Source organism: Penaeus vannamei, chromosome 35 (genome assembly GCF_042767895.1).
Source record: "Penaeus vannamei isolate JL-2024 chromosome 35, ASM4276789v1, whole genome shotgun sequence".
NCBI lineage: Eukaryota > Metazoa > Arthropoda > Malacostraca > Decapoda > Penaeidae > Penaeus > Penaeus vannamei.
The window spans coordinates 21,414,057-21,431,556 of NC_091583.1; positions in this window are offsets into that span (position 1 = coordinate 21,414,057).

Consider the following 17,500-nt stretch of genomic DNA (forward strand, 5'->3'; position numbering starts at 1 on the left):
CGTATCCCTTCAACCTCCCCCCACCCCCCACCCCCCTCCACTGTCTCCCCTTGATGCTCCCCCCTCCCCTCCCCATGTCCTATCCCCCACCCCCACCCCCTCCCCATGTCCTATCCCCCGTCCCCATCCCCTCCCCATGTCCTATCCCCCGTCCCCACCCCCTTCCCATGTCCTATCCCCCGTCCCCACCCCCTCCCCATGTCCTCTCTCCCCCCCCTCCCCCTCCCCCTCCCGCTTCACAATTACAAGACAGCTGATTTATGTAATGAAGCGTTGCATGGTACGCTATTGCTTGCTTGTTTGTTTTTTTCTTTAAGCCTTTGTTTGTTTCCCAGGACCCGGATGTTTGTCTGTGCAACTAATTTTCAGTCGATGAAAAAAATTACAGCGAAAAATGTGCGGTATAATTTCATGTGGAACCGACAAGTTAAAAAAAAAAGGAAAAAAAAAAAGCGAGTATGTACACAGAGCAAAGATTCGCTGAATTTTTACCGATATGCCCTGGTTTTGCAAGCGAAATGGGACCGTGTGCGGGGAAGACGAGACTTACAAGCAAAATTGAAAATGTATAGGAGTGTTTTTTTTTTTTCTTTCTTTCTTTCTTTCTTTTTCTATGTGGTATAATTGATATTACTATCTTGATATCGCTGTATTTCTTCTCATGTTTATTATAATTATAATCTTATTTTTCCCCCAAGATTATGATGATAAAAATCGGTTATCATTATTCTAACTGTTACTATTGCCTTTATTTTGTTTTTAATATATCATCATTATTAAATTCCACCTGCTTTATAAGTTTTTTTTTCATTCTTATGATTCCCAGTCGTGGTAATATCTATGCCAATATTCCCTCTGTTAGCATTCCTATCATGAAAAAAATGTATAATTACAATATTTAAATTCCGTCTATTTCTCAGCGCCATCGCAGTTATTCTTATGATGAGTACGCCGCCCAGAATATGAAACAGGCCCTTCAAAGGTCTTAAGTGGAAAGTGGCGCACATTCTCCCGGAATCCCTTCACTTAAGATTTATATTCTCCGTATAACCCCACGCTAAGCTACCGCCCTGAATATAAACAGTTCCCCCTGTCGCAAATGTTTGGTGAATTTCCCGTTTTCTTTCATCCTTTTGATTCATGTTTGTGTCGTAAACTTGTCTGATATTTCTTTATCATCATCATCATTTTAATCACCATCATCATATCATTAATATAATGTTAGTGATAATAGTAATAATAATAATAATAATAATAATAATATTATTATTATTATTATTATTATTATTAATATTATTAATATTATTATTATTATTATTATTATTATTATTATTATTATTATTTTCATCATCATCACAATCATCATCATTATCATTATCATTATCATCACCATCATCATTATTATTATTATTATTATTATTATTATTATTATTATTATTATCATTATTATTATTATTATTATTATTATTATTATTATTATTATTATTATTATTATTATTATTATTATTATTATTATTATTATTATTATGATCATCATTATTATTATTATCATTATTATCATTTGTAGTAATAGTTGCAGTAGTAGTAATACTATTATTATCATTATCGTTATCGTTATCAAAGTCTTTATAGTTGTCGTTGATTGTAATTTTCATTGTTAATGTTATTGTTATTGTTATTATTACCATTATGACATCATAAATCCCTATATCATTATCATATACATTATAATCATCATCGCTGCTGATATTATCATTATTATAATTATTGTTTTCATTATTGTTATTGATATTATTATTATTATTATTATCATTATCATTATTATAATTATTGTTATCAACATTAACATTATCATCGTTATTAACATTAGTATCATAATTATTGTTGTACCAAAAATATTATCATTATTATTATTACAATTATCATTATTATTATTATTGTTATTATTATCATTGTCATAGTCACAATTATTATAATCACTTTCATTTTTATGATAATAATAATTCTATTATCACTATCAGCATCATCATCATTATTACCATCACCATCATCACCATCATCATCATCATCACCGTCACCACCACCTTCTCCACCACTACCAACACTTATCATCTTCTTCAAATCAGTTATTAATAGTCTCCCCTTCCACATTCGTTCTGGGAACTTACCGTTTTCCTTTGATCAGGTCTTTCCCCGTTTTCTTCCTCCAAAGCCCGCCATCTATTGACTGTTGTTTGATATGCATTCATCTTTGATCCGAGATCATTTTTTCCCCATTAGCTATCATTGAGGTAAAGATACTTCAAACGGCGAACGGAAAAGGATTCGTTTATTAGGAGTGTCGAGATGTATCCTGCCCTTGCTTGGGTTAGCCGAGGAGAGTGAGTGTTGGGTTGGAGGAGGAATATTTCAGCATTATGCGGTATTGGACGAGGTTCAGGTATATTGGATGAAACTGCGAGGGCCTTTCAATGAGTGTCATGCGAATATGGAGATCATTCTTTTGTGAATATGGGGATTCGAAGTTTGTATAAATTAGATACTTCAGTGTATTATCTTCCAATGGCAGACCTTCCTTGCAAAAATCGCTTGCTTTGTATAAACTTTATGATAAATGTACCAGCCATCTTGGGTCAATAGTGAAGACAATGTAGCGATTCCACGAAGCTTCTGTCGAGAGAAACAGATTTTAAAGCTAACCAAACTGCCTTTGTGTATCCTTTCGTTCCGCAAACCGAAAGCAGAGGACCTCCTCCAGCTTGACCCGTCCATAACCTGAGGCCGGGCCGCAATGACGTCCACGATGATCCAACCCGGATTTATGACAGCCTGAAGGTGGGAGGAAGAGGAGGAAGGGAAAGGGATGGAAGGACGTGACGCCGGAGGTGGTAATAGGAGAGAAGATGCTTGGGGTTGAGAGGAAGGGATGAAAGCTGAGAAGGAGGGAGGGAGGGGGTACAGACAGAATGTGAGAGGCGAAGGGAGAGAGAGAGATACGAAGAGAAAAGAGAGAAAAAGAGAAACTGCGAGAAGAGTAAAGTGCCAACAGAAAACCAAGAGAGCAAAGAGATCTAGAGACCTGCAGGAAGGAAAAGAATTTTCTGAGGTAAAAGACGATTATGGAAAAGGGAAGGAGAGGAAAGGAGGATTGGAAGATATTGCCGAAGAACCGATCAGCCACCCCACCCCCTCCTCACCCCTTCCCTGCCCTCCCCCTCCCTCCCCTCCGCTCATGCAGCTTTTCGAAAACTTAAATTGTTTCGGATGCAGTTTTTATATAGAATAACCAGGGCCTTTTATCATGCTGCTCCCTCTCTAAAAATAAATTCTCTTTGATTAATACAGTTGCTTTTTACACCACATTTCTTTTATCGGTTACTTTTGATATTTCTCAATTTGTTTCAAACCTTTTTCCTTTAATATTTTATATATTTTTTTTTTTCTTGTTTCACTTCTTTATTTTTTTTGATTTACTGGAAACAATGAGAAAATGAAACAACGAACGGAAGCAAGAAATTACTGATAACCAGGGAGAAACAAGAAAAAGTGGAGAAAAGTGAGAAGATATTAAAATGGAAGTTAAAATTACAGTCATTGAGCAGAAGTAATGCCGTATTTTTTCACCTCGTTTTCCATGAAACGTTGTAAGAGGAAACTGGAAAAAAGAGAGAGAAAGAATAATTTAATTGCTGCTTCCTGGTAGCTGGTTCTATGGAGTGGCCTTTCTTGTATTTCTGTTTTTGGTTTCATTAGTATCATATGAATCTGCGTTCCCTTCCCACAGCATTGTAGTTATTTCTCCATATTTCCCGTATCTCTTACAGAAAAAAGCTAACATATCCGACCCAGGTAGAAACGCAGGCTCACCCCTTTCCTATTTGCCACGCACTCAGCGTCGTCTATGGATCTGTTTCCGTTCTTGCGTCACAACTTTGCGGACTGGCCAGAGAGAAGGCAAAGGGGAGATTCGCGACACTCGAAGCGGGCTGCGGAGTGGATGGCATTCCGCAGCGTCCCTTTTAAGATTATTGCGTCATTGATCACCACCTGTGTGTGTGTATGTATGTGTGTATATATATGAATATATATATAAATGTATATATATATATATATATATATATATATATATATATATATATATACATATATATATATATATATGTATGTATGTATGTATGTATGTATATATATGTATATATAAATATTATATATATATATATATATATATATATATATATATATATATATATAGATGGATGTATGTTTATATATGTGTATGTGTGTATATATATGTATTTATATATGTATGTATATATATATATATATATATATATATATATATATATATATATATATATATATATATATATATATATGTATGTATGTATATATATACACGTGTATCTTTAATCATCTTCCATCTCTCCCAGCTACGCACTCACAATGGCACCCCCCCCCCCCGCGTCCCCGGCCATCATCCCTTGCCAAGTGCCCGCAGGCGTTTTAATGCCACAATTAAAGTCATTATATGTTCTCTCCTTTTCCTTTATTTTTAGAGTGATTTATTACCGCAAGGCGAAAGATGAGACTCGTTTTTCATTTACTGTTCTCTTTGTGTCTCTCTTTTTCTCTTTGTGTGTGTGTCTCTCTCTCTCTTATGCTCTCACTCTCTCTCTCTCTCTCTCTTCTTCCCTCTCTCTCTCTCTCTCTCTCTCATTCTCTCTCTCTCTCTCTCACTCATTCTCTCTTTTTCTCTTTCTTCCTTTTTCTCTCTAATTCTCTTATTCTTTCTCTCTCTCTCATTCTCTCTTTTTCTCTCGCTCGGAATATGAAGTGTATATAAGACTCAAGATGTTTATGGAGATGTATTGTTCATTCGTGAATTTACGAGGGTTCTGTGAGGTGTTCTTGTGGATGGAAGAGGACTTATGACGCCGCAAGTTATGAAATGTTATGTTTTTTGTTTGTTTATTTGGGGGGAAGTAATCATGGTTGTTGTTGTTGTTTTGTGTGGGAAGTAATCATGGGTGATTTTGTTTGTTTGTTTTTGGAAGTAATTATGGTTGTTGTTTTTTGTTTGTTTGTTTGTTTTTTGCGGGAAGTAATCATGGTTGATTTTTTTGTTTGTTTGTTTTTTTGCGGGAAGTAATCATGGTTGTTTTTTTGTTTGTTTGTTTGTTTATTGTGGGAAGTAATCATGGTTGTTTTTTATGTTTCTTTGTGTGGGAAGTAATCATGGTTGTTTTTTTGTGTTTGTTTGTGTGGGAAGTAATCATGGTTGATTTTTTGTTTGTTTTTTGTGGGAAGTAATCATGATTAGAATGTTTTCGTTTGTTTGTTTGTGTGGGAAGTAATCATGGTTGTTTTTTGTGTTTGTTTGTTTGTTTTTGTAGGAAGTAATAATGGTTTTTCGTCTTGCTTGAGGGCTCTAAGAATCAAGCTTATGGGATTGTCCTTTTAATCAATTAAGTAGTAAAAGGGTTTGCATGTCGTTAGGAATTTTAAGTGACGTAGATTCTTCGTCTGTGCTTGTGTTTCTTTTCTTTCTTTAATTTTTTTCTCTTTTTTTTTCTTTCTTTTTGGGTTGATTCATTAGAGAAAAGTGATGATTAGGAAATGGTTTAAAGGAAATATGTAAGGATAAAAAAAAGGGATGAGATGATATATTCAGGAGAAAGAAAACACAAAGTTCAGAGCAAAAATAGAAGGATATATATATATATATATATATATATATATATATATATATATATATATATATATATATGTGTGTGTGTGTGTGTGTGTGTGTGTGTGTGTGTGTACTAAACAGAAATTCACCATAAAACACGAAATAAATCAGAGAATTGATCCAGAAATCCGAGGAAAAGAATAATTCTCAACACCATGATACAATAACAAGACATTCTAAGGCATCATTCACCAAAGAAAACGGAATTCACAAAAGAAGACATAAAAACAAAGAAGGCATTTTAACACCCAAGATTCAATAACAAGAAAGTCCTGAGACAAAGCCAACATCTCGAGAGCAATTATCCGACTCTCAACTTTCAATTCCAATCTGATGAGAAATGCATTATCGCCGATCAGTCAAGATTCGGATGATTGTCTGTCACCTTTAGTCGGATGTGAAGGAGGCGGGAGTGCGCGACGGTCGTTCAGATCCGCCTGCGCGCCCTTTTAATAATTCAGTCTGCTTTGCGATGCGTTATTGTTGATTTTGATATTGATTATCGTTATTATTGTTGTTATTGTTAATTCTGTTATTGTTGTTATTGTTATTTCTGTTATTGTTGTTATTGTTATTTCTGTTATCGTTGTTATTGTTATTTCTGTTATTGTTGTTATTGTTATTTCTGTTATTTTATTGGTGTTGTTATTGTTATTTCTGTTATTTCATTGGTGTTATTGTTATTTCTGTAATTTTATTGGTGTTATTATTGTTATTTCTGTTATTGTTGTTATTGTTATTTCTGTTATTGTTGGATATATATTTCTAGTTGTTGGGGTCATTTTTATTATGGTTATTGTTATTTCTGTTATCGTTGGATATATATTTCTAGTTGTTATCGTCATTTTTAATTGTTAATTGTTATTATCGCTATCACTCTTATTATCATATTTTCTTTTAATATTATCATATTTTCCTTTATCATTATCACTGTTATCTTGAAATATTATAGTTTTTATCTTTATTTATGTTGCTGGATATTGTTAGTTGTTATCATCGTTATCCTTATCATCAATATTATTGTTATTCTTATCATAATTTTAATTTTCTATTTATTCTCTTATTGCTAACTGTATATGGCTTAAAGAGTTTATCTATTCTTGTACATGTCTATTCACATTTGTATCACATATTTTCTATACCAGCCCGTTCGGTTATGGCACATATAAGCAAATATTTCGTTATGTTTATTTCATCTTCTTTTTGTACTTCCTCTTCTACTATTTCTTTTTTTCTTCTTCTTCTACTCCTTCTTTCTTCTATTTCTTCTTCTTCCTCTTTTATTCCATTTCATCTTCTCCCTCTTTCATTCTATTTCTTTCCTCCCCTCTTCTACTTCTTCTCCCTCATTTTTCTACTCCTTCTTCCTTACCTTTACTATTACTTCTTCTTCCTTACTTTTTCTACTTATTCTTCTCCCTCTTTTTCTACTTCATCTTCTTCCTTACTTTTTCTACTTATTCTTCTCCCTCTTTTTTTACCTCATCTTCTTCCTTATTTTTTCTACTTCTCCTTTTTCTACTTCTTATTCTTCCTTATTTTTTCTCCCTCTTTTTCTACTTCTCTTTCCTCCTCTTCCCCTTCTTCCTAATTCTCCATGCAGTCCCCAAAGGACCTCCAGTCTCCATTTGAAGATGAGTGATAATCTTTTGACCACCGTCTTTGCTTTCATTTTCTTTCCTTGTTGTTTGTTTAAACTGGTTGTTTTATCGTTTAGAGCGGGTAACTGTGTTTGGATGTGAGATAGAGAGAGGGGGAGAGGGAGGGAGAGAGATAGAAAGATAGAGAGATAGATAGAGAGAGAGAGAGGAGGAGGGAGGGAGGCAGAGAGAGAGAGAAGGAGGGAGGGAGGCAGAGAGAGGAGGGAGGGAGGCAGAGAGAGAGAGAGAGAGAGAGAGAGTGACCGCGCGCCCGTGTTTGGATGTGTCTGGATGTGTTTGAAAGTGTTTTTTAATGTGTTTGGATGTTTTTTTATGTGTTTGGATGTGCTTGGATGTTACATCTAATTACATTCTGGGATTTATAGACATATTGATAAAAAGTGAAGGGAACGTAAAGAGTGGCAAGGAGTGTGGAAGAAGGAATGAACGAATTAGGCAGACAGAGAGATAGATGATATGACTGACAGACAGATAGGTAGACAATCCGATCGACATAAAGAAATACAGACAGAGAGTGAAGTAGACAGGCAGACAAACGCAGACAGGCAGGCAGATAAACAAATAGAAACAGACAAACAAACAGAAACAGACAGACAAAGTAGAAAAACAGTCCGACAGAAAGACAAACAGACAGACAGACGGAAATGAAATCATCCAAACATTATAAGACAAACAGACAGACAGACGGAATTGAAGACACCCAAACATTATCAGAATTTCTTGGCGAATCCGAGCCGCCATCTTAGCAAACTGTACTGCATCTGGAGCTCTCTGCCAACTCCTGTTTTGTTTGACTTTCCGAAATCCAGAGCTCGGTGAATTGTTTATTCGGATGCATAATTTCGTTTAACTTCTTTCTTATTTTTTCACATCTACGTTTGTCATTTGTATTGCGGAAGAGTCATGTTTGAATGCTTTGCGAGAGGAAGGCTTTTCTCGTTTTTGTAGAGAGCTGTCGGGGTGTGTTCGTCTGTTCTGTTGTTCTGAGAAAGGGGAGTGAGACAGAGACAGAGAGAGAGAGGAGAGAGGGGGAGAGAGAGAGAAATGAAGAGAGAGAGGGGGGGGGTAAAGAGACAGACAGACAGACAGAGGGAGAGAGAGAGGAATGGAAGGAGGGGGAGAGAGAGAGAAATGAAGAGAGAGAGAGGGGGGGGTAAAGAGACAGACAGAGAGTCATAGACAGAGATAGGGAGAGAGAGAGAGAGAGGAATGGAGGGAGGGGGGAGAGAAAAAAATAAAGAGAGAGAGAAGGGGGGAGTAAAGAGTAACTGTTGCTTCATTTTAGATATGAAACGCACGATGACAAAAGCAATAAGTAATTACAATGATAACGATTCCGTTAATTGAAAAAGCCTTCATATTTTTATCGGATGAGGGCCATATGAGTGCAGCATAAATGCTTACCTCTTTTTCACTTTTTCTTACGAATGATTTACACGAAAACAGTGGTGCTTATTATTATTATTGCATGAAGTAATTCTGCCTTAATGTTTTTTTCTACTTTAAAGTATGTTAAATACGGGAAATCCAAAAAATATATATATACACCTTCATTTTTTTTCTGAATCATCATATGACAGAAGACCAATTAAGCATAACTCTTTCATAATCCCTTATTACGTTATAGAAGACCGCATGGTGGAAAGTAAACGCGCGTCCTCTTTTACAGTGGATCATGACAGAAGACAAAATAAGCAATTTTTTTTCATAATCCCTTATTACGTTATAGAAAGCCGAATGGTGGAGAGTAAACGCAAGTCCTCTTTTACAATGGATCTACAGCGAAGGAGAAATGGTATTTGGAGAACTCGGTAAACGGGGCGCCAGAGTTGATGCCTCGCTTCTGGAAGTGGAAATCACAGACGGGAACAAATGATGGTTATGGAAGGAAGGAGCAGGGGAAAGGAAAGGTAAATAGAGGAGAGGGGAGAGGGGAAAGGAGGAGATGGGAAAGGAAAATAGAGGAGAGGGAAAAGGGAGAGAGAATGGAGAAGGAAAAGGGAGAGAAAATGGAGAGGGGAAAGGAAAATAGAGGAGAGGGGAACGGGAGAAAGAGGAGAGGGGAAAGGGAAAAAGAAGAGATGGAAAAGGAAAATAGAGGGGAGGGGAAAGGGAGAGAGAAGATATGGGAAAGAACGAGAGGGGATAAGAGAGAGGAAAAAGGTGGACAGAAATATTCTGTTGGAATTTGGTGAAGGAAAGAGAAGGAGAGAGACAAAGAAAACTAAGGTAGATAGAGAGACCGAGAGAAAAAAAGGAAAGTATAGAGAAAGAAAAAATAGACAGATTGAGACCGAGAAAGGCAATAAAGACAGGATTGAGTGGAAAACAGAGATCAGAGCGAGCGAAATATAGACAAAGGAGAATGGAGAGAGAAGGAAAGAAAGATAGACACAAAAGAAAAATGAAGGGAGACAGAAAATGAAAATAAAGGAAAAAGGAGTGGATAAAGGAGAATAAGAATGAGAAGGAAACAGAGAAGGAAAAGAGTAAAGAAGATTAGAATATCAGGATGGCTTATGAGGTAGGGAGAAGGAAAAAAAATAAATGTGAGAATAAATAAAAATCGATATAGTACGAAAAATCTGTTACCTTTTTATTTATTTAGAATTAATATACCCTCTTGTTTGAAATAACATATATAACATAAATTGAAAAAGTTAAAAATTCCTATAAAATTTGAATTATTTATAGAGAATAAACCGAAAATGATAAGCAAACAGACATCACAAAAATGTCGGTGTGTGCAAATAAACAAGGTATTTATGAGCGCAAACTCTACGGGACGAAACCCACTTTTCACTGTATAATCGCTTTTAAGTCTCGGGTCTACATGCCTAAAGAACTTTCGTAAAATCTCTTGAAAGGATTATTTATTCCCTGTCTTTTCTCTCTGTCTTTACTGCTTCGTGTCAGGCAAACGTGCTTTTGTGAAAAAATGAGAAAGAAAAATTTGAAAATATACTTTCGTCATCACTCTTTAATGAAAATGTCAGTTTTCATTTCCAGTTGCAAATAACCACATGGGAATCCGAGCTAGAACAAGCTAAAAAATGAATGAATAAATAGAATCGTAAATATACAGTTAGGAAAAGTGAGAGAAAAATAAGAGGCAGTAAGAGAGAACAAAAAGCAAAAAGCGAGAAGCTAACAGGAAAGAGAGAGAGAGAGAAAACACAAAAAAAAACATAACCAAGCAAAAAAAAAAATTAGCAAAACAAAAATAACAACAAGACAAAAAAAAAACACCAAAACAAAAAAAGAGGAAAAAAAGCAAAAAGAGAGTAGGATAAAGAGGTTGAAAACAATAATTGAAGCTGAACCCAGCGATCAAAAGCACTGGCCTCGCATTGGCTGAATAAAAGAAGTATTTTCCTCGGACTTCAAAAGAATATCACAGCAGACCATCAGTCATGTTAGGAGAGCACGAGGGATGGGAATATGATTTGGAAATATAAATAAATCGGATACAAATGGTGAAAATGCGTGTGGAATGAAGGGACTGTAAAAAGCCGGAATGGTATAGTGAAATAGGATAACTCTTAGGAACAACAACATAAAAATAGTGATGGTAATGATAATATTGATGATGGTGGGAGAAATTATAATAAAATCATTATGATAATGATAATGATGATACAGAGATAGTGATGTTGATGATAACAATGATATCATATCATAGTGATGATAATGATAATGATAGTGATAGAAATGATAATAAATATTATTATGATAATGATAATACAAATAACAAGATAGTGATGTTGATGATAACAATGATAAAGATGATCATAATGATGACAAAGATATGATAGATATAATGATAATAACAGATATAGCGGTAATGATAATAATGGTTTTAATCATAACTATAACAATTATGATATTAAGAATAGAGGATAATGGAAATAATAATGAAGCAGTGTAGATAGTAATAATAGCATTATTAGTAGTGAAAATAATTAAACTAGTAATAATAATTATCAATGATAATGGTGATTAGCCATCATGATTGATAATACCGATGACTAACAAAGATGATGTGTCAAAGCAATAATGATAATCCTAATCATAACGGTAATAATGATATGCATTAATAATCAGTGATGATGGTAGTAATAATAATGGCACTTTTAGTAACAATAATTATTATTTTGTTGGTAATAATGATAATGTTCAACATGATGACCAAAGATGATGATAATATTAATAATAGTAATAATTTTGATACTACTGATAATAATTTTGATTTTAATGGTAATGGTAATAGTCATTTTAGTAATGATAAATATAACAAATCTAATAATGATAATGGTATTTAAGTTACTAATAATAATTCCAATGATAATGATGATAATCTTAATAATAATGATCGTGATAATGATATTAATAATTTCAACGACGAAACTTATAATAATTAAGATTATAACAACATTGATTTTGTCAAGGATAATAAAAAACTTAGCAGTGATGATAATTTTGATAATGATGCTAATAATTTTGATAATCATTTTGAAAATGAAAATGATAACTGAAACTAATTATAGTAATTCCGATGATGATAATTATAATTCTGGCAATAATGATATTTTTGATCGCAACAATAAAATTTTGATAACAGTTATAATTGAGGAAAAAAAACATAATTCAAATAATGATAATAATGAGTATTGTAATAATTGTAATTTTGATAGTAGTAGCAATAATTTTGTCAACAGCAATAATGATTATAATGCTTTTGATAATATTGATGTTACCATCCTCATTGTCATCAATAACAATGCTAATAATGGGAAAGATAATAAGAAATGTTATGATAATGATAATGATGATGAATATAGATACAAATATAAGTAAATGTTGAAATAAGAATATAAATAAGGGAATAAATAGAGTAAATACGGCAGGATTTTTTCTGATTAAGAAACATTTGCCAAACAATAGCACCTCGAGACAAAATAATAGACGAATTAAATGCAATTGTAATCATCACGTAATATTAATAGATACAGAAACAGAACTAAAAGGCTATATGGATAGCAAATAGATAGACGAGAATATGAGAAAGCCATAGAGGAAAATATTAATAATGATTGGGAAGCAGCCCACAATCCCATACCTGTTGTTATCGGGGGGGGGGGGGGGGGGGCTTAGGACACGAAGACGGAGGCCCAAGGTAGGGGACCATCCCTACCGTGGATCTCAGCCCTCGCCTCAACTAAGTTTCCATGGTCTATTCTTCTCCGCCTTTTCTTTTTTCCTTCTCATCTTAATCCCCCTTTTTCTACCCACTTCTAAGGGTGTGAGAGCCGTGCGGAATGAAAGGGTGGCTTTGTGTCTGTCGGTTCTGAACGGCCTTCGTCCTCCGTTTCCTCCTCACCTTCTTCACCTTCTTCACTTCCACGTTCTGTGATCTTTGATATCTAATATATTTTGTTTTATTAACTTATTTCTAACTTTATCATGATGCTTTATGACCTTTCTTTACCCGGAATCTTCGTCCTCAAGCCTCGCCGTGTTGCTCTATTTTCTATACGTCGTTAATGATCTTAAGTGTTGACGCGGCAGAAAATTTTTCAGTGAATGAATAAATGATTGGGAAGCAACATAGGGAAATATTAAAGGGAATCTTATATGTAAAATGGGGAAGAAGAAGAAAGGGGAAATGTGGGTAATGGAAGGGGAAATAGGGTTGAGAAAGAAAGCGTATGATAAAGGGAAAGATGCCATCAAAATTATATTTTAAAAAATGGCGAGTGTTCACGAAAGCTTTAAGAATGAAAAAATACAATTAATGATTAGAATACTAGTCAAGAAAATTCATTGAACTATATATACGTGTTTCATGAGATTTATGTATATATATATTTCGAAGAGTTTTTAAATGTAAAAATTCATTTAAGGCTTTTGGGTAAAACGAATAATTTTAAAATCAATCAATCATTACGATCAATCATTAAAAGTTTGGAAAACATAAAAAAACATTAATTCCTCACCTCGAAAAAGAATAAGAAGAAGAAACAAGAAAACAAAATGAAAATGAGGGAAATGCATTACGAATAGGATGAAACGAAAAAGAAAAAAAAAGAGAGAAGGAGCGTGATCTTTTCGCATTATCATATTCTTCCCAGAAGAAGAGAGAAAGAAGGAGCTTATGAGATATTATTGTATTGACCCCAAGTTTAATAGCTGTCAATCACGAAGGTGTGTAAACTGAATAAGTGATGATATAGAAGAAATAAAAAAAAAGATATGAAGAGAGGATGAAAGTGAAATAAATAAAAGGAAAGAGAAGATAGGATAATCACAACCAAGAACACAGTAAAAAAAAAAAAAAAATCACACAGCAAAAATAAATAGAAATAGTATAAATAGAAAAGTATGCATTTGTCAGATAAAAAGCAGTGTTCCATCCAAAAATCATAAGTTCAGTACAGAGACAGCGGAAGTAGGTTCAAAATGCATGAACACTGAGCTAAAATCTCGGAACAAAGAAGTCCCCCCTCCCCGCCCCCCCCAAAAAAGAGAAAATGCACAGAAAACGAATTTCTGTTTCGACTACAAGCCACAGTGTAGGCTTAAGGCAAGAGTCCAAACCATGAAAATAAACAAGCAAATTGAGGTTACGCGGAATACAACAAAAGAATCAGATTCTAGTGTATATTGTCCATAAAATACCAAATATTATGAAAAAAGTACATATATTAACAATTCACGCAGCATCTGACGGAAACATATTGTGTAGTTTCCGTCGAGACCGAATGAAAAATGAATAGGATAGCGGAAATCTTCTTATGTCTCATTTTGCCTTTTGTCTAAGAACTTAAAAGGGAAGCGTCAAGAGCGGAATTTAAAAGAAAAAAAAGGACATGAAGACATACATAAATATACACAGACAGATAAATAAATAGATAAATAAATTCGTGCGTGTATGACATTCGTCAAAATATATTTAACAGACAGAGCTTAAATATCTGTTAAAAAAATACACAAACATTGTTCCTGTACTCCAAAAACAATAAACGGAATGTAAACAAGTACTGGACAAAATTAAACAAACCTCCAGCGCTGTGCTAGAGAGCGCGAGCACAAGAGAACTTGAACAAAAATTAACGGCACTTCGGAACAAGCGGCGAATATTGTAAAGAGGTTTCCTTACGAGAAACCTTTTAAATATTGACTGCCTCGGTTATAACAGCGTGATACTAGGAAGGAAAAGAGGGGAAAAAAGAGGCTGATGACCGTATGGAATATTTATTTATTCATAGCTTCGCACTTCCGCTTCCCGCGAAACGCCTCTTCTCCTCTTCTCCCTCATCCTCTTTCTCCTTCTTTTTTCTCCTATTTTTTTCCTTCTCCTCCTCATCCCTTTCTTTCCCCTTCCTTTTTTTCCTATTTTTCCTTCTCCTTCTCTCCCCCTTCCTCTTTTTCCTTCTTTTTTCTCCTGTTTTTGCCTCTCCTCTCTCCCTTCCTCTTTCTCCTTCCTCCTTCTCGTATTTGTCCTTCTACTCTCCCCCTTATTCTTTCTCCTTCCTCCTTCTATTTTTCTTCTCCTCTCCCCCTTCCTATTTCTATTTCTCCTATATTTCCTTCTCCTCTCCCCCTTCCTCTTTCTCCTATTTTTTCCATTTCCTCCTTCCCCCTTTCTCTTTCTTCTCCCTCCTCTTATTATTATTTTCCATCTCCTCCTCTCCCCCTTCCTCTTTCTCCTATTTTCCTCCCTCCCCCTTCCTCTTTCTCGGTCCTTCTTCTCCTATTTTCTTCCATCTCCTCCTCTCCCCCTTCCTCATTCTCCTATTTTTCCCATCTCCTCCTCTCCCCCTTCCTCTTTCTCCTAATTTTCCTTCTCCCGTCCCCATCCCTATTTCTCCTTCCTCTTATTTTTTTTCCCATCTCCTCCTCACCCCCTCCCTTCCTCTATCTCCTTCCTTCCTCCCCCCCCTCCATTTTTCCAATCCCTTTTCTTCCTTCACCCTCTTCCTTCTCCCTTTCCGTTCCCTCCGTTCCCTTCCAGCCCTCGCCTACCTCTCCCGTAGTGGCTCCGCTGGGTAATAACAATATGTCTGTGAGGGCTTCCCAAGATGGCGGCCGACAGCTACCCTTCGCGGAGGTTAATATGATTAGTCTCGTAAATATAACAGAGGCCAATTTTCTCACGCTGCTGTTCGCGGAGTTTAATTTGCATTTATATATTTCTGTAGTTTTTTTATTTTTCTTTCTCGGTTAACTTGTCTGTTTCACTGTGCACCTGGATGTTTGTTTGTTTGTCTGTTTGTCTCTTTTTTTGTCTGTCTCTTCCTTTCTCTGTTTCTGTTTCTCTCTCTCTCTCTCTCTCTCTCTCTCTCTCTCTCTCTCTCTCTCTCTCTCTCTCTCTCTCTCTCTCTCTCTCTCTCTCTCTTTCTTTTTCTCTCTCTCTCTCTGTCTTTCTCTCTCTATCCATCTATCTGTCTGTCTATTTATCCATCTCTCTCTCTCTCTCTCTCTCTCTCTCTCTCTCTCTCTCTCTCTCTCTCTCTCTCTCTCTCTCTCTCTCTCTCTCTCTCTCTCTCTCTCTCTCTCTCTCTCTCTCTCTCTCTCTTTGTCTCTCTCTCTCTCTCTTTGTCTTTCTCTCTCTATCCATCTATCTGTCTGTCTATTTATCCATCTCTCTCTCTCTCTCTCTCTCTCTCTCTCTCTCTCTCTCTCTCTCTCTCTCTCTCTCTGTCTCTCTCTGTCTCTCTCTCTCTCTCTCTCTCTCTCCCTCTCTCTCTCTCTCTCTCTCTCTCTCTCTCTCTCTCTCTCTCTCTCTCTCTCTCTCTCTCTCTCTCTCTCTCTCTCTCTCTCTCTCTCTCTCTCTTTCCCTCTCTCTCTCTCTCTTCGTCTCTCTTTCTCTCTCTCTCTTCGTCTCTCTTTCTCTCTCTCTCTTCGTCTCTCTTTCTCTCTCTCTCTTCGTCTCTCTTTCTCTCTCTCTCTTCGTCTCTCTTTCTCTCTCTCTCTTCGTCTCTCTTTCTCTCTCTCTCTTCGTCTCTCTTTCTCTCTCTCTCTTCGTCTCTCTTTCTCTCTCTCTCTTCGTCTCTCTTTCTCTCTCTCTTTGTCTCTCTCTTTCTTTTCCTCATACATCTTTCTGGAGAAACTTTATCTGTTTCTTCATCCCTCATGTGGAAAACCGTTATGACAGGGATAACTTCTCCGTATTCTCTTATCCTTCGTTTCTTTTCCTTTGTTTGTGTCTGCGTCGTTCCCGTGTGCAATTTCTTCCTTGTCTTCTATTTCTGTACATTTCTTAATCCTCATTCTGCAATATCTTATCGTTGTTGTTGTCATTATTATTTGCATTATTACTCTTATTACCATTGTCGTTATCGGTATCGCTACCATTAGTGATAAGGATTATTTCCAATTTTATCTTTAATAATCATAATCACCGTTGTCACTATACTATTCTCACCATTTTTATCCTTTTTATCCATCATTTCCATCTCGCATCAGGAAAAGATTATCCGGCAAAAGTGTCCTATAAAAACCCTATCTTCTTACTAAATCTTGGATCGGATCAATTCAATTCAGTGCGATTTACGAAAGCATGCTTCACCCAGACCTTATACGTACGTGGGCGCGCGCCTGAATCGGATCGAACACTAAGGGGCGGAGTCCTCGATCCTTTCTCCCGTGATTTAATTCGCTCGTGTCGTTTCGCTTTTGTTTAATGAACGATGACAATTGGTTTTGTTGGGGGGGTGGGGGGTGAGGGGGTGCGATGCAGAGAGGGAGTGAGAGTTGGAATGTTAGGGAGAGAGAGAGAATGGATAGGAGAGAGAGAGGCAGACAAACAAACAGACAGACAGAGACATAGAAACAAAGTGTGAAAGAAAGATGGACAAACAAACGGAGCCAAAATCAGACAGATGCAGACAGACAGTTGTAACAGAGATAACCACATAACGACAAAATGTTAATTTCAGAAATTCACAAACGATGATAGATGATAGATAAATGCAGATCAATAAGCAATATAAAACAGGTGAGTGAAATACACAAAATGAGGAAATGGAAATACAGTAAATCCTCGCTATAACGCGGTTCACCTTTCACGTTGTCGCTGCTTCACGGATTTGCATTGTGCATTGTG